At 35.1% G+C, this 19,604-nt stretch overlaps 1 long non-coding RNA gene across 4 annotated transcripts in view; it reads left to right on the forward strand.

Moving 5' to 3' along the window:
* Positions 1-19,604, forward strand: part of LOC105467606 (uncharacterized) — a 316,568-nt gene that overhangs the window by 219,006 nt on the left and 77,958 nt on the right. For all 4 annotated transcript variants that reach the window (XR_011625660.1, XR_011625661.1, XR_011625662.1 and 1 more), the window contains 2 exons: positions 8,250-8,308; positions 11,481-11,569. This is a non-coding gene — a long non-coding RNA (uncharacterized lncRNA). The remainder of the gene's footprint in view (positions 1-8,249; positions 8,309-11,480; positions 11,570-19,604) is intronic.

Here is a 19,604-nt window from a genome sequence, read left to right on the forward strand (position 1 = left end):
AAATCACCGGTCTTCTGTGTCGCTCGCACTGGGAGTTGGAGACTGGAGCTGTTCCTATTCGGCCATCTTGGCCCGCCCACTCGGAGACAACCTTTTGAATGAGGGTCTTATGATCTGCTTGGATGTGAAGGATGAAGGGAATGTAAGAGAGAGATTCCTGCTTCTGCAGTTTCTCAAACATTAAGGTGCCATATTTTGGGATAGCATGCCCAAACCCCATCACACCCAACACAAAGAATCTCAGTTCTGGCCATGTCAGAAGTGTTATGTACATTTATTTCATTCCCACTTAACACCTCATCTCCATTTCTCCCATCTTCACTCATTTTTTTCTTTTCCTCGATGTATACTTCCTCCGTATTTCTTAAAGAAGAATTTTCTTTAGCATCTTTGATCTTTGGTGGGCCATTAGGTATAGAACATTTTTGGCCGTCAATTTCCCTGTGCTTCTGACTATAACACATTCTCACTGCAAAGATCATCTTTGACCCCCATGCACAAACCTGGCTTTAACCCGTGTGATTAGTTCTCCTAATGTTCTCTTTTGTAGTGCATTTTTTGTAATCTCCAATTTTTTCAATCCCCCACATAGAAGAAAGATTGAACAGTTACTTGATATTATCTTGACGATATTAACGAGACACAGTCAGATGAGGTTTGATGAGTAGATGCAAGCAAAAGGCATATTCCAAAACTGTCTATGATGTGTGTGTGTGTGTGTGTGTGTGTGTGTGTGTGTTTGGTGTGATAGGAAAGGGTGGAAGAGAAAGGAGATGGATTGCCTAGGATCTATGAATCAGTCATCTGCTCAGTCTGAGAGGCTAGAACTCAGACAGGGTCAGTGACCAGGATCATTGATTGCTTGAGTACAGAGAAGACACATTTGAAACAAGCTCTGCAGCTTGAACTCTCTTTAACTACTAGTAACAAGCTCTCTTGCCTCATCTTCACTGGAACAGAATGAGGGATTGACAAGTTCAATCAAATACACCGCGTTCCTTTGGTGTGAAAAATATTGCAGAAACAAGATGTTGATAGGACAATGTGTAAAATAAAGATGTGCTTCAGCAACACTGCTTTGGAGCGGAATTGGAAGGATATAATGAAAGTGGAAATGATTTTTCATTTTCAAAAAAGAGAAACTTGCTTTCAGTGAAAGAGTAAATAACATTTGTGAATGAAATTTTACTCATGTTTGATGTCTCCAAATCTAAAATAAAATATATACTTCTTCAGGAAATCATATGCAACTACTGTTTAGTAGTCCTATCCTTTCCTAATAAATGTTCATTCCCAAAGTGTAGCATACAAAAATGAGACAAATCTGTATTCTTTCCAATATATGCAGTCATATACACACTTTTTTTGTGTGCCTGTGGGCTAAGACTCCCTCTACTCAGGCTGGAGGAATCAACAAAGAAAGAATCTGAATTCCCACAGTTGTGTGATAAATCCAGCAGATAGTTGTACTCATGAAAAATAAATGGTGCTTTCTCCATATTGGTACCATGTGGCATTCTTAAAGGAACTGTGACTTTTCAAGGAACCCTTGTGACAGGGTAACAACCTACAATTTAATAGACTAAAACATATATTGATCTCTTTGTACTTCACTATTTGTCTTTTTTTTTTTTTTTTTTGAGACAGAGTCTTGCTCTGTCACCCAGACTGGAGTGCAGTGATGTGATGTAGGCTCGCTGCAACCTCCACCCCCTGAGTTAGAGCGATTCCTCTGCCTCAGCTTCCTGAGTAGCTGGGTGTAATCCCAGCTGGGCATGTACCACCACACCTGGCTAATTTTTATATTTTTAGTAGAGACGGGGTTTCGCCATGTTGGCCAGGCTGGTTTCAAATCCCTGACCTCAAGTGACCCACCCACTTTGGCCCCCCAAAGTGCTGGGATTACAGGCATGAACCACCGTACCCAGCCTACTATTTGTATTTTTAAGGAAAAAGAAAAAGAAGTAACTGCTAATTTAACTTTCACTGTGGTAAATTCATGAAATATGAAATTTTCAAATAATTAAGGCTAATCCTGTTAAAGAAAAAATCAACCAATTAAAAGTAGAAATTAATGAATTAACATCTTATATGCCAGACCAGACACAATGAATGTTTATAATTATTATCTCATTTAGAACCAATGACAACTGCATTAATTAAATGTTATCATGTGTATGTTATAAATAAGGAAATTTGGCTCAGAAAAGTTAAGCAACCTATAATTATGCAACTGTTCAACACTAAGTCTTTGCAAGAAATGTTAATTATTTTAGTGGTATCATTCAACAATACATTTTATGCTGCAATTTCATTAAAAGAGGTTGTAAACATAATTTAACTTGTTTTTGATGACTTAACCCATCATTTCAAGGAGCAGTTATTAAGTTGTTTATAATATGCTGATGCATGAGGAGGAAAAGGGTATGTTATGAATAACTTCTCTTCTACAAAATTGCTCCAGTTCCTTTAATTATGGAATTCTAGCACTTGATTTTAATGAATTCTCTTTTTTTCTTCTCCACCAGATCATTAGCTGCCATTTTACTTTTCTCTCCAAACATTGACCACTAGCAATACAACCTATCCTGCATGAAAATTCTACTTCTATTTTTTCATATACTAGAACACTAAATAAATAAATGCACTAAATTTTATATCAGAACCAAGGGTAAGTAAATCCTGAGAGAAAGTCAAAGGACACATTTCTCCCTGGCTTCAAGTGCATGAAGGTGTTGCATTGCTTTGCATACCGCCAGAGATCTTTTACATCCTTGTTAAAATTTCGCCAAATGTGACCTCTGAGTAAGTGAGGTTTTATAGTCTAGCTCAAATCATACCATTTGCATTTGGCCTTCCTCTCTCCCTTTCTTGCTGTCTCTCTGCCTTTTTCCACCCTCTCTCCCTCTTTTGTTTACCGTGTGTATTCTGTCCATGTGCTTCATAACATATCACAGCTTGCATTGTCTGAGAACACAAATGGGGTTCAGTCACTGTTTATCTTTGTGTTTGCCAAAGAAACTAAAACTCAGTAAATGTGAATTCTATTATGTTTTTATTGCCTATCCTTTCACCTCTGAACTTCAGTTCAGAAGACATCTTTGAAGTCATGAAAGGTAATTCTATCTCCCGCAACGAAACGACAATGGCTACTCTACTGAATTTCTCTGTGAGCCAGCAATTTATATGCCACCATCTCACTTAATTCACATGATAAGATGGCAAAGTGGGCACTGTTATTGCCATTTTAGAGGTGAGGAGGGTAGGCTCAAATAAATAATTAAGTTGTCAGATTTTTGTATAGCTCGTAGGCGCTAGAATTGGGATTCAGATGTAGGTCTGTTTTACTCTAGATGTATGATTGTTGTACAATCCTTAGAGGCACGCACACACACACATACACACACACACGTTGAGTACATAAACACGCACACATATGTTGAAACATTGTATATGTTTATATACACATATTTTGCATTTGTAGTATATATATGTCTATGTATAGGTATATATATGTATACACAATTTTATAGATACATAGATGATATAGATAGATGATAGATAGATAGAATTAATAAATAGATGATAGGTAGATAATGATTATAGCTCTGCCTATAATATCGAAGACAGGCTAGAGACCAAACTTCTCTGAGAGGAGATTTAGTTTCCGGATGACAGAGTGTAGACTGTTTCTATGTGTCAGGAAAGGATAATGAATCCCTCTGATGCCTGTCTGCTCTGAAAAGAGCAAGTCAGCCCAGCTCAGAAAGTAGTTCTGGGCTTCATCCTTGAAGAACAAATGACTGCGATAAGAGGAAATGAGGGAGACAATGACATTTTAACTTGGACTTTGACTTTATTAACAGATATTCTTTCTTTAGAATACAGTCTTCTTCCTCCTCTTTCTTTATATTATGACATTTTCCTCTATACATTCAAACACAGTGACCATTGTGGAGATATAGGGAAATAATATGTAGAAAATCATCTAGGTTGTCTCTAACCATTCAGAGAAGTATGATTTTCCAACCCAAATCCCCAGAATCAAAGCTTAAATAACACAAAATCATCCAAGGTTTTTCTGAGCACGTAGAATCAGCTCTCCTATGTATGGGTGTGATGGTTAATTTTGTGTCAGTTTACTAAGGTAAAACATTATTTCTGTGTGTGTGCATTTAAGGGTGTTTTATAAAGAGATTAGCATTTAAATCAGTAGAACCAGTAAAGAAAATCTACCCTTCCCAATGTGGGTGGGCGTCATCTAATATTTTGAGGGCATGAATAGAACAAAAAGCAAAGGAGGAACACATTTTCTCTCCCTTTGGGAGCTGGGACATCTGTCTTCTTCCACTCTCAGCATTCCTTATCTTGGGCTTTTCTCTCAGACTACACTTGCACCATTGACTCTCCTGGTTTTTTGACCTTTTGGCTTGAACTGGCACTATACTACCAGCTTTCCTAGACCTCCAGCTTGAAAATAGCAGATACTGGGATTGCTAGGCCTCCATAATTGCATGTGCCAATCCCGCATAATAAATCTCATTCTACATATTTCTGTATATCGTCTTGGTTCTGTTTCTTGAGAGAACTCTGACTAATACAGATTTTGATACCAAGAAGTGGGGGTGATGCCATAACAAATACCTAAAAATGTGGAAGCAGATTTGGAACTGTGTAACGAGTAGAAGCTGTAATACTTTTGAGGTACATGATAGTAAAAGACTACATTGTGGTGAAAACATGTTAAGGCAATTCTGGTGAGGGCTCAGAAAGAAGAGGAGAGCTGTAGAGACAACCTGAATCTTCTTAGAGAATATCTAAGCATTCCTGACCAAGATTTTGCTAGCAATATGGATGGCAAATGTCATTCTGATACAGTCTCAGATGAAAATTAGGGACATGTTATTAGATAACAGAGGAAAGTCCATCCTTGTTGTAAAGTGGCAAAGAGATTGACTGGATTGTATTTGTATTCTAGTGTTTTGGGAAAGTTAGAACTTATGAGTGATTACATTGGATATTTGGCTGAGGAAATTTCTAAGCAAAATGTTAAAATTGTGTCTTGGTTTCTCTTAATTGCATATAGTAACATGCAAAAGAAAGAAATGACTTCAAGATGAAATTGATCAGCAGAAGGGAAGTAAAACATAAAGATTTAGAACAATTCTCAGGCTAGAATCATGCAATTGTGACTTTACTGGCCTTAAGTCTCAGGAGGCCCTGTCCTCATGGCAGTTCTCTGCTGGGACTGCAATCCAATGGCTCTCAGAAGCTTCGTCTTTTGAAATGTAGGTGAATAACATTATTTTGTTCTCTCTGAATTAATATGTTGAAATCCTAACTCGCAAGGTGATGGTATTAGGAGGCAGAGCCCTCGTGAATGGGATTAGGGCCCTAACAAAGGGACCCCAGAGAAATCCCTGGCCCTTTCTACCATGTGAAGTTACAGTGAGAAGATGGCTACCTGTGAGAAAGCAGATCATTACCAGACTTCAAATCTTCTGCTCTCTTGATCTTGAACTGTCCAGTCATCAGAACTGTGAGAAATAAATTTGTTGTTGTTTATGAGCCACCCAGCCTATGGCATTTTGTTGTAGCTGCTTGAACAAACTGACAAACTAAAACAGCAGATAGCACAGGATGCTTGCTAAAGATAAAGCAATGGAAAAGAATGAGAAAGTGAAAGAAAGAATGTTCGCGAATATTACTGAGTCAGGGCTCCGCTGTGTAGCCCCATTATTTCTGCTTCATGGAGGCCTTCTCTATCCTTCATCTGAATTAATGCACCAGTGTCTTCCCTCATTTCCTCCTCTCTACCTTTTTGCCTCCTTCATGTCATTCTCAACATTAGTAGTTTCAAAACATTTTTTGAACACTCCATCAGTTTAAAAAAAGCATGTACATCCATGTATCTTTATACATTTAAAATTAATATGTACTCTAACATTAAGTAGTTACTATAAAACATTTGCAAAATACATATCTTTAAAGGAACAAATATGAATAAATACAAATTGAAGTTCTCAAGTCTTCTTTCCATACCCTAACATACATGCCCCTCTTTGAGGACTCCCATTCCACATTCTTCTAAGCGATCTTTCTGGCCTATTGACAACCCTCTACTGGCAACTCATAGTCTTTAGAATAATACGCTTGTCTTTTGTATGCCCACTGTGCCCTTTCATGGTCTGACATGTATGATCTCTCAGGCCACATGTTGGATTATTCTACTCTCTCCTTTACTTGAACTTGACATTTAAAAAAATACTTACAACTATTCATGCTTTTTAAATAAATCATGACACTACATATATCTATGTATTTACAAACTCATCCATGTGCATTGAGTGTTCTTCCTCTTGTTCATTAAAAAAAAATTTTACTATTTACATGTTAGATCATAGGTAACCTTTGAAGGAAGCCTCCCTTTACGAGCCACACTTCTCCTTGTTAACGCTGTCCTTTATGTCACTGGTCTCCAAAGTGGGGAAGATACTCATCAGGGCTACATAAGATGACCAAATTGAGTATTAAAAAATAGTAAAACTGTAGGTTTGCTATCTCATCTTTTTAGTTTTATAACGTATCAGTATGGAATTAAATATGTATACATATACACTCTATATGTGCTGTATATATAACTATTCTCTATATATCAGTATGTTATTAATTTTATGTATATCAACTATATGTTCAAGTTGATACTTTTATTGCTGTTTTTATCTTATGGAAGAATAATCTATTGATTTATAGATGTACTTCCTCCAGCTTGTATTTTTAAATCTCTCTAGGCCTCAAAAGCCAAAGCAATACTTGGCAGAGTACACACTTAATATGTGTTTGTTGACTTGAATAAAGGAGGCAGGATTTAATATTCCATGTCTCTTTGTTGCTGTCTATCACACATTTATTACATCAACAGCTTTATACTCCAACAAATTTAGTGCCTTTGGAGAGTCTATTGAAGTAAAATGTCAATATAAGACCATTTTTCTAGAATTGGAAATACACATAGGTTATGATACATTTGAATTACTGTGGAGCGACTTACAGACAGAGGTAAATATAACTTAATCTCTAAAATATTATTTACATTTTCTGTGTTCTCTTACCCTTCTCATATTTCTTTATTTATATTAACGAATCAGATAAACATTAGGAATACATTTCTACTAAAGAACCCATCTGGTCTATTAGAAATCAATATGTAAGAGCAGTTTTATTTCTAACTTTAACTTGGTTTAAAAAAGTCAACATAATATCACACAATACACTATGCATTAGGAAATGAATTTTTACAACTTCATTATCTCTCACATTATTTCCCATCCACAAATGTATCAGTGGAAGGAGGCTCATGATTTGAATTTCATCCATAAGGCTCATTATGGGGCACTTGAAAATTTGTCAGAATTGGGCCCCTAACAACTTAGGAATAAAATGATACATTGTTTTTATTCTTGTTAATTCTAAAAAAAGAATCCACTGTAGTATAGTGTAATTTAAAATTTGAGTAGCGGGCATCCGTCAACAATTACCCCTTTCAAATTTCTTTGGCTTTGAATTTAAGTATTCTATACTCCTCTCATTTCACAGAATTAAATAAATTCTATCTCAAGTGAGGGAGAAAATGAGCAACTTAAAGAAATTGAGTATGATGGACTAATTATCTTCCATTTTAAAGAATTTATGCATAAAAGTGAGAAACACAGATTCTTTGGAGATATATATATATATTCCCATCCAATGTGCAAAAGTAATGATTCTAAAATACTAGCATTCTTCTTTATTTTTATTTTTGTACAATGGGGTCTCACTATGTTGCCCAGGCTGGTCTCAAACTTTTGGCCTCAAGCAATTCTACTTTTGCCTCCCAAAGCGATGGGATTACAAGCATGAGTCAATGCACCCAACTGTTACTTCTTGATTTGACTGGATTCTTGATTTGACTGGAACAAAATGCCCTATTCTTAATTCTAGTAACATATTCTTCACCTGGGTATAACTGGTCCACCTCCCCTTCACATACAGTGAGTATAAATGCTAAGTTTTTCCTGCTAGCAGACTGGCATCACTTTTTCCAAGCTCAGGTAGTAAGAACAATTTTCGTTTTCTCCACTGAAAAAATGATAGTCGGCTCATTAAATATCCTCTCTTTGTAATTCTACTGTGGTTTTCTGCATAAGAATGTATAATTGAATTGCCAAATCATTGATTTAAATAATGATTCCTTCCCTTCTTTATTCCAGCATTTCTCAGTACAGGAAAACAAAAAATGAGGCATTTATGCTACCTTCTTGAATAAAATGTAAGTTTCTCAGATAAGTGATAGAATAACATCAAACATAGGGACATGACAAAAAATTCGAACACAGTTTGGACAGCCTTTTTCAAGAAATTAGGTCACTAAGAAAACTCAACGTATCATTACACTGGAAATTTATATTATAGTAGTTATTATGGGATATAAAATATTAAGTATGAATATCTTGAAAATTATCTGAAAAGTTTGTTACTGAAGTTCCATCAACACCCTAGATTAGGGTAGCCAGATTTAGCAAGATAATAAATTCAAAAATCTCAGTTAAATTTGAATATTAGATAAAAAACAATTTTTTGTACAAGTATATGCCTAGCAATATTTGGGCCATACTTTTATTTTGAGATGCTATTTATTATTTATCATAAATTTAAACGTAATTGAGTATCTTGCATTCACATAAGCAAATAAAAAGCTATGTAACAGATCCCTATGGTGGCATTCTCTATAATTTTCATGAAATGATTCTGAGAGTAACTTGTGTTTCTGTTTTTGCTCTGGCTGCCAGGCAGCTCAGAGTAGCATTTTGCATTCAGATGCTTCACCATGACTACTCCTTTCTGTATCAGCTGCTTGAAACTCAGAGCCAAACTTTGCCTCCATTTCAAGCAAAGTATCCAAGAAATTGCTCTTGAATTTTGAACAATATTTTTGCCCCTTCTTATCTGCTTTTTCTTATCCTTATTTTTCTTTGCTCTAATTCTTTTTTATCCAATTATTCACATAGGATGGTATAAATAATTAAATGAAATAAATATTTAATCACATACTGATAAAGATCTTCATCAACATATATATTTCCTTCATTTTTCTTTGGACCTGACTTTCTATTTGTATTTTATTAACCCAGATAAAGCATGCCATTTCATTGTATGTTACTCAAGTTCTTATGGGAAAGGGGCAGAGTAAGTATAAAATGTTTTCCAAAGTTTGTTAAACATGGGTATAATGGTCAACATTGAGAGAAAGAGTAAAATTGGACACATCCCAAAGTAGGATATTAAGGATTTCAAATGCAGTTTAAAAATAATGTGTCTTCAAACTGCCAGGAAAGAATTCTTGCTTTAATTTTGTGTCAATCATTTTCTATGTGTTTTGCTCTAGACCTTTAAGCTCAAGCAAAGGCATTTTGCATGCCGCTAAGCTAATTGTAATTCCTCCTTTTTTCATTAGTATTCCTAAAACAAATATCTGAACTTCTGTTATAGGCACAGAAGTATGTTATATGGTATAAAATAAAAGTATAAGGCAAAGATGAGGAACTTGAGAAGCTTATATTTCAAAAAGAAGGACATTACAATACATACTTTAAAAATTAATATTCTCTGGTCTTGCTCCCTGGAGATAACTTTCAAAGACTTTGGATGTCTCTTGTTATATTAACCTCTGTATTTCTAAATAATATGCTGCTTTTCTTTGGTTTAATCTATTTTGGACATCACCCACTGATTTCTTATTAGTGTACATGTAGAACTGGCTTTCTCATACTCAGTATTTCACTCCCAACCAAATTCCCCACACCATTCTTCCAATAAAGTTATATCAAAACCTTTGGTTAAGACAGTATACATTATTTGCATTATCATGGCTGTGTAAATTTTTCTACTGATGGTTCAAGTAATAGACTATACCGAGAGGCTGGGCACGGTGGCTCACACCTGTAATCCTATCATTTTGGGAGGCCAAAGTGACCAGACCACCTGAAGTCACGAGTTCAGGAGTTCGAGACCAGCCTGGTCAACATGGTGAAACCATGTTGAAAAATACAATAAAAGTAGCCGTAGTGGTGCACATTGTAGTCCCAGCTACTTGCGAGGCTGAAGCAGGAGGATCACCTGAACCCAGGAGGTGGAGGCTGCAGTGAGCTGAGATTGTGCCTCTGTACTCCAGCCTGGGTGACAGAGCAAGACTCTACCAAAAAAAAAAGAGAGAGACTATGATCTATGATTGTTATTTTCTTTTCTGTTGATCATTTTAGGAAAACTACAAAGTATGGTTGGAATTTGAAAATTTGCAAGAATTTCCACTTGGGCTTGGCTTAATGAACTAAGAAACAATCAGGGCAAAGATACCTTCGTGATTAGGCTAAGAATAAGTGAACACAGATCCCACTGTCTCCACGGTGGAATGGTACCCAAGACTATATGGTCACTGGCTGGCCACAGGGAGGAGCTTCAAAGCTCAGAAGAATCTGGCCATGGCTTACTAAAGTTTCCACCAAATGGTAGATTTCCAGGAATTAATAATTACCTTATTTTAGTTTTCATTTGATTAATTTCCTATATACCTGCTTTTGTTTTTTGTATGCTCCACTAATTTTATGAATTCTATCTAATATTTTTCAGTAATCGAATATTTCAGATACTCTATCAATAACATGTCCTTTCTCTGGAGCCTGTCTTCTCTCCAACTTGTCCTGAAGCTCTTTGGGCTCCTGCATGGCTTTCCTGCTGGTACTGCATTTACTGATATCTCAAATATCCCTGTTTTGTGGTCTCCAAATCTCCATTTGTTCTTGCTTTCATGCTCATTTTTCTGGAACCCTTACTCTTAATGTTTCCTAAGAGAAGATGCATTGAAAATTTAACATTTTTACATTTTCCTTGCCTGAATATGGCATGAGCTTTAATTAGTGCACTTGTTTAATCGTTTGGTTAGATTGGGAATTTCAGCCTGAAAGTCATCGTCTTCAGACTTTTGAAGGCATTATCCATTGCCTTCTTGATCTCAAAGTTCCTGCCGTCCAAAGCTGTTATGATTCTGACATTGAGAGGAACATCTGTATGTAAATATCTCACCAGCTTTTATACTTGAAAACATTGGACATACAAATTGTGTATTCATCCATTTGGAGAAGATAATGGAAACCATGGCAGTATGGAGTGATAAAGTGTAAAACAGAGAACTAATTTTTATAGGATTCCCAAAGATATGATCAAGGGTGTTTGATGACTGAAAGAGAAAGAGAAGAAAAGCGGAAGAACCAGGTTATTGAGTGTCAAAAAGACAAAAAGGGAAAAGTTTCAAGAAAAATGTGGTTAACAGAGTTATTAAATGGATATTTAATATATTTAATCAGTAATGTATTAACCAAAATATTGTGTGATAATAGTGTGAGCTTAGAATTTGGTGTAAAGAATCTGAAACATCTCTGTACCAGGTCTCAAAAGAAGTGGATTCCAGCCACTAAATTTCTGGCTGTTCTTGGGTGAATCATAAATCTCTGCTGCTTATCTACAACCTGAGAAGGTGGGACTTAATAACTTTAAGTGTCTTTTTGACTTTTAATGTTATATGGCTTGCACTTTACACACTTTGATGTACATTCAAAGGCAGGATCACATTTGAGCCTTAAAAGAGTCCTATGAGGAAAGTAGGACAGAGATTTTCTCATATTCTCTGTCTTCTCTTTTAATAATTTTGTAGATTACAAAACAGACAGAGTCAGATTGAAAAACAGAGCCAGATTTAGAACCCAGGGGTCTCATCCAGGTGGGTCATAGTTCATATGAAGTATCTGATATCATATTAGTACTCATTTGAAGCAAATGCATCAATGTTTTTGCCAAAGTCTAAATATATATCCATTGATTCTTGTGATTTCCCCGGACGAGGAAGAACTTCTTAATGGATCGTAAACTGATGTGAATTTTTAAGCTCCATCTTCTGGTTTTATAGTCAAATGATGGCTATGATTGATAGAGTACTTAAGTGAAAGGCAGAATCTGTTTGAAGCTGCTCAGTTTTCAATTGTTGTTGCTCCTTCTCTTTCATTATGAGTTATTAGTTTAGCCTTATCAATATCAATTTAGTTTGCTGTGGTTTTGGTCAATCCTAGAGAACACAATAATGCATTATACTTGCATCCAAAGTACTTTTGCCTATAATTTTCTGATAAGTAAATGTTAAAAAGGATTTACAGTAGATCAAATGTGAATCATATATAGGCTTATTGTAAAAGCTGATTACATAGAATGTTGCCTCATTTATTTTTAATAATAATATTACTGTTTTCTTAGATAATGGAGCAACTGATTATTTTCATCACTGACTTGCATTCCATTCCACTTTACCTTGAATATTTTCTTGCAAAATAGAACACAAAACAATCTGTTACATTCTTTAAGGTCCAGAGTACTTCCAGGAACTCCAGTTGGCCTTGTATTTTGCTTACAACTCAGTGCAGAAATGTGTTGGGAAATATGATGTCATACAAACTGAGTTGTTACAGGACTTTAGATAGAAGACCACCTATTCTTTTATGTTAGACTAAACCATTTGTACTGAAAACAATAAAAATCTAATAAATGACCAATAGTCTTTTTTAGGCAACTCATTCAAATATTTTATTTTTTTGTTTAGTGATTTGATCTACTAGTGTCTAATGTGAGCTTATAGGATAAGCAGCACATGACAGGACCAGATAATGAAGTGGAATCAATTGCTCGGGCAGCTCTCTTGATGGTTATATTCCAATTCTCATTACATCCAAATGTGAAATGTCAACAACCCATTGCTACATTTGCCTTCATAGTAAAATCCTTGTTCTAGCCCAAGGCAGACAACTCCATTTGTTTATAGGTTCAATTAACCTATTATAATTTGTCAGATTCTTTCTAAAGCTACCTTATTGGGAAATGACAAAAATATGCAGAATTATGGAGAAATACACTGGAAAACCAACTTTCTGTCTGGCCCCAAAATATCTAGGAATGCCTGTGTCCTATATTCAGAATGAATTTTTACTATAATTAAAAGTTTATTCTTCTTACTCTCTTCCTACTTCCAACATGAAAAGAAAGCATAATGACCTCGTAGGCTTAATATAATCTTACTTCATAGGATGGCATGCTATACTATAAAAGTTCATGGAAGAATGAGTGTTTTTTCATTTTTCTGTAACAAGAGATGTGGGTTGCTCTATTTTAGTAACCGGTTTGTGGGTTAGATATTTCTGCCATTTTTTTTTTGGTCCTATCAGTTATAGAATATGGAGGAGTCCCATATCTTGAGACAGTTTATATAACAAAGTGTACATGTTTATTGACCATTATCCATGATATAGATCTCTAGATCAAAGAGAAGTTCAGTCTGCAGATAAGCACCAAATTTTACATACATCATCTTACATACTAAGCAAATAATTTATTCATCATTTCAGAAATTGGTTACAAGTTTTCATGTCTTTCACACAGTCCACCTGAAATAGGTCTCTGTATTTAATATTTTTCAGTTGAGTTTGGTTTTAATTTATAAGGATCTTTGAAGTTCAAGAATCACAGTCTTTCATTTCTCTAGTTTAGCTCACAGAGAGGTCATGGATGCATTTATTTCCAAGATCTTTGACTTGCTGAGTTTTTTTGTCATTGTATAAATTGTGTTTGTCACTGCATAAATGTGGGGTTATATCTTTCGATCATTTTCCAGGCTCCATTTAGACACAACTCCCATCCTTGTTTAAAATAATTAGTATGATTGCATTAGATATCTGTTATAATAAATTAGTATTAGTATTGATGTTTCATTATATAAAACGTTTCTACCAAAGATATTTATCATAAACTGCCATTCAGTTTTCAGACTCTAAAATAACTCACTTACGTGCTTTTATTGATTCAAGGAGGTAAATGTAACATATTTCAACCTCAGCAATACCTTAAATTTTTGAGAGTTTTACAGTTTATACAGTTTATAAGGTGTTTTTATGTGAATCAACTTACCAGATTGATGCTGACATACCTCACACATTTAGTGAATGTGGAATTCCTTTTAATGGAAAGGTTGAAAATAGGGTATGAAGTTGAATTCAGAAACTGAGAAGAAAAATGTTAGCAGGAGCTCTTCTAGAATTCATGCAGAGTCAGCTACACTTGAAGACACAAAGAAAGCAAGAAGGACCAAGTCTATATAGGAACTAACAGGAGAACCGGAATTTACACTGTACTCTGAGGGCCAAGATTAAAACATTCAAAGGAACAAGGCTGGCTCTTCTACTCATTAGCCACACATTAACTACTCATTAGCCTGCGGACTGTTGACTTTAACTGCTGGATCCTTAGTTTCATCATTTACAAAATGTCAATGAACACAGTTGTGCCCATCTCCACAGAATTGCTGTCAGTGTGCTTTGGGGGTGTGTAATTAAAAAAAAAATATTTCAACCGCTGGTATCCAATGTTCTGTCTTGGAGAGACCTATATTTAGAGAAAGTCCTTAATAGACTGATGGAATGGTAGCTGATGGAATCCCCAGGGAGTGGTGTGGAATTAGATGGCCAAACAAGAGAGCTATGTGGCTTTGAAAAATGACTTTAACAGGTATTGGGGATGAAGATCAGAGATAATAAAGAGGAGCAGAGGTTAGAGAAGAAAGAGAGGATGAAGACCACAGCAGAGGCTGAGACTGCAGACAAAGGCAGCCCCATGAGATATTCCTGGGGGCATTAGGGATAAAAACTCTCTTTCAAAAAAGAAAAATGAATGTATATTAGATTTTAAACTGTTTGTGATTTCACAATTTAAAGCTCTTATGTTACCCTGATTTGGGGAGCCTGAAACACACATCTCTGTTTATGAAGGTGTTTTATTTACAATATAAAGACATCAGATGGGTTTTTATTATGAGTTTAGACAGGAAGACACTGACACAATATATTAGGAAAGTAAATTTTTAGCTAGACATGAGTTTGAGGAGAAAAAAATTTCCTCTAAGAATTCCACAGTTATCATATTATCAGAGATACTGTTTTTCCTATTGGAAGTAGGGCAAATTATAAGATAATTTTTGACTTTGACTTTCAATGTCAGGGTGGCTTTAGCTAACATCCTGATTAAATAATATAAAGTGTTTTTCACCACCTTCAGCATACAATAAGCACATGATAAATGATAGTGAGCATCATCATATTTTTATTATTAAGAAGTGTTTTCTCTATATCCAAAGCAGTTTTATTTTGCAGACAATTGGCTTTTGAAACATTATGAGAAGTCAAGTCCCAAAAACTAGCGTTTGATACCTTTGTAGCATAAAAAGTATCACATATGTTTTATAAAGCAAAGTGATCTCTAGGATCACAGATATTGAGTTGCAGAATTGGAACTAGGATTAAGGTTTTCTTTTTTTTTTGGTTCTTCTTGTCATTAAAAATATTTTATAATGAACAGCGAATTGTGTCCCTCTGTAAAAGTTAAAGAGCCATGAAAGTATAGGAATTTGGTTATATGCGTGATATATAGGCAAGTGTGCTACATACAGTTTTGTTTGTGCCTGTACAAAAATATAAGATAGAACCAATGTATAATAATCAGGGAGTAGTTTTCACAGTACTAGTTAACCATAGGTTTCTCAAAATAGTGAATTCAGTTAGGTGGCAGCTAAGATTCAGACTCTCAGTGATGTCTGTACTGGTGATAGATATGGGGACTATATTCTTGTGTGATTCCATATTTTAAGGAAAAAGATTAGATTCTTTTCAGTTTTCACTGGACATTCCCCTAAAAAACATTAAATTTCCTCAAATGAGGTGAGTTTGCCATCAAAATAACAGAATCTCAGACTTTATAAGGGCCATTCAGTCATAACTACATACGTTTATTTTATTAAAGCAATACCCCAGAGAATGTTGGATAGCTTTTCAGTTACTCATTTTGTGAAGAAGGGAAAACATTAAAGAATTGAAATTTTATTTTCAAAGGAATTAACTTTTAAAAATTGCATACTGTTTGAGAACAAATGACAGTGAAATTATTTTAAAGAGAAGCATAAAAGGCTAAGTGGCTTTCATTTATGTACTTTTAGTACATAAAATTGCCTTTTACTTCATCTATTGTCTTGTTTGCTTAAGTTTATTTTGTTTTGTTTGTAGAATTCAAGAATTTGATCTTTCTCTCAACTGTGAGTTAGAGCATATCTGTTAAACTCATAGTCTCCATTTTTTTAGCACAAAAATGGAATAGTATTCCCATGTTATTTTGCATTCAAGTTTGTTGTAGGAGTTAAACTGCATTAAAAAGTGCATAGTGGTGTAAAAATCAGAAGTAAGAATTATACTGATAATGGTACAAGCAATAATACTGTTAATGGTATAGGCATGCAACCTTTGTAAACATAACTCCAGATGTACAAAAGCAGATAGCATGACTCTTTAACCTTGTAATGATTAGGAAGTTATGGGGCCAAATCCTCACAAGCTGTCCAGTTCTGATCTTGAAAATGGAGACATATTTACGTGGCATCAACAAGCAATGCTTGTGGTTTTCACTTTCAACTGTGAAGGATGAAAAGGCTGTTCTTGGTTTGTTCAAGTTGCTGCTGATTAAGTTAACAAAGAAACCTGACTCTTGTAATTCAAAACACTCACACAAGCAATCACCTTTCCCTAAAGACCAGAATGACTTCTTCATAGAGGAAAAATATATCTAAATACACACACACACACACAGACACAAACACATATAGTTAAATGTAAATGATTAAATGAAAGAGGAAAGCATGATTTTGACAAAGAATAGACCAGATGCTTAATTTTGATACTTCTTGCAATAAACTGTATTCACATTGTAATTGTTCTTTGCACATTCTCTGTTGAGGGATGTATTCTAGCATGTTTAAATGAGGCCGATGTAGATTAATTTCTCTGTAGGAGTTTGTGGCTTTGACTAAATTTCCAATGGGGCACACTTTAGCTGATAACATGTATTTCTATGGCATTTAAAGGAAACATCGAATATTTCGCTTCCTGTTTCATTTTGCTGTAATGCTCTGAACAGCAATAACAGATGTACTTAGAGATGGCTGCTTTCAATGCATGTGAATTAATACCCATAATCATAGGTATTCTGAGGCTTTTTAGCATAAGACACAATTACTGAGGTTGGTCTTAAATGAAAATCATGAAAAATATTCTAATACACTGCATAATTTCTTGGAATTTACACTGAGGCTAGTTCATAAGTTTCAAAGCCTAATGGAAGAAAGAAATAAGGAAGAATACACCTTTTAAATATTCCTCTAAAATAATTGTAATGCTAATTGCAAAATTGTAAAACCTAGAGTTTCTGGACCACTTGGTGTATAAAATACAGAGAAGCCAAATTTCTGTGTGGATTAGGGTTTACCTACTCATGAACTTAAGCAAAAAATTGCACGTTTTGAGATTTTCTAAAATGTATATATACTATTTTCCTTTCTCAAACTTAATGCTGATTGTTACGGATAGAATTCAAAATTCTACATACAACTTATGCTTGTTAATATTGTATTTTGTTGTAATAGGATGGTGCCCTAAAGACCACATTAAGCATTAAAGCTTTTATGCTATTTTCATCTATGCCTTCAGTTATTCAAAAATTGTACATTAGTTCCATGTACTACCCTCCACGGTGGGATTATGATGATGAACCAGGTAATGTGGTTGCAGCCCTCATTATCATACATTCTAGTGAAGGATCAAATATTAATCCTACATATACAGTAGTCATGTTTATTTAGTAATCATGTATGTAATTAATACAAACAAGAAAAAAGGTACAGGTGTCTCAGTGTTTAAAATAACTTGTTCATTATTCATATTTTATTTTCCTGTTTTTGCTTCTCCTGGTGTAGTGGGTTTTTTCTTGACTTTATGATCTTCTTCTTCCATGTTTAGAGGTTGGAAAGTAGACAAAGGTACTGTATTGATTTTTGTTTGCAATAAGATTAGGACACCAACCTCATCATGTTACTCTTCTGTTCAATAGCACTCAGTGGGTTGACATTATCCTCAGTATAAAATTCAAAATTCTTATTGTTGCTTATAAAGGCATTCATGATGTAGGCCCAGCTTCTTTTTCCATATTTTGCTTTCAATAGTTCTCACATTCTGTGCTTCCATTTTAGTGAAGATCTTTTGTCCACTAGTGTGTTTTGCTCATTTATCACTTAATAATCTTTGAACATGACTTTTCCTTGCTGGATTTCACCATTACTCTGCCTCTGTGCCCTCCCATAAACTTACAGTTCCTTCTCTACTTTCCTGCCTTTCTCATTCCTCAATCCATCAAGATCACAATCTTGATGTCATTTTTTCATATAGCCTTTTGACGGCTGAGTCATGTGTAGTTCATTGGTCTTCCCGTGTGTTCCCTTGAAACTTACTACTGAGCTCTCATACACTGTACTTAGTAGACTTCTAATATATCTGACACTGCTTTTACAGCAATATTGAAAGTTAGCTGGGAACATGTACCAAGTCTTGTTCAAAGATCTGTCCTCAAACTTTGGCTACATGCTTAGCATAGAATGGAAATGCCAACAAATCTAGGAGGACATTATTTTACATATAGTTATATTCTTTATCACCAAGCAGAGAAGGAGTATTCAATCAATATTTGTGGAGTGAATGGATTTGCAAGTTGATTGGGAGTAAGATTTTTTCAGAGTTGTCTTTGAACGATAAATGAACTTCCTTGCCTGTCATTTTGTGGTGGTCAGTGATTTGAGTACCTGTTTGCTGGTGCATTCTTGGCTCTGTTATAGGATAGGTCACAACAAAAGGGGCTGTAGGAAGAAAACTCCATTTCTGTGGATGCTTACTAGTGGTATTGATAAATTTGACGAGTATGGTGTGCAAATGTTAGCCCTTATAATCTTCAGAATATTCTTGTGATGTAGGAATGTGGTCTTACAGAAGAAGAAATTAGGGCCCGGTTGGATTAAATGGCATAGCTGAGATTCTTACTTATCCTCTGACCAAAAGTGCAGAGCCTCCTTTTACTGTAGCAGACTTCTGACTACCTGTCAAATCACATTATTTCAGTGTAATGTGGTCATTTGAAAGGCTTTGATGAACATTCCTTCATTATACAGGGATATCACAGGTCCAGCGTATTATCCCAACCTATTCCAATATAAAAAAGCATAAGGTTTAGCGTCGGAAGACCTGCACACCAGTCTCACCTGCACCTGTTATGTTAGCTCTCATTTCTTTTGCATAATTACTCCAACAATAGGAGTTGTGTGTTTTTACTTTTCCTTGTATACCTCACAGGATTGTTTGTGAATCTGAATTGATGTTCGAAAAAAAATTCCTAAGTATGCTAAGACATTTTACATATTATCATCAGTTTCAGAGGCACACAAGGATTAAATAGGCTAGAGTCTTACCAGTCATCTCCTGTATGCATGTCACAAGTCTCAAAGGGAACAAAGCCAGAAAATATCAATTAAGATGTACACGTGTATCAGTGTTACCTGAAGACGCATGCACTGCTAAAGGTGAGTGAAGACCAGCACCTTGATAACCAAG

Source organism: Macaca nemestrina, chromosome 7, assembly GCF_043159975.1.
Source record: "Macaca nemestrina isolate mMacNem1 chromosome 7, mMacNem.hap1, whole genome shotgun sequence".
Lineage (NCBI taxonomy): Eukaryota > Metazoa > Chordata > Mammalia > Primates > Cercopithecidae > Macaca > Macaca nemestrina.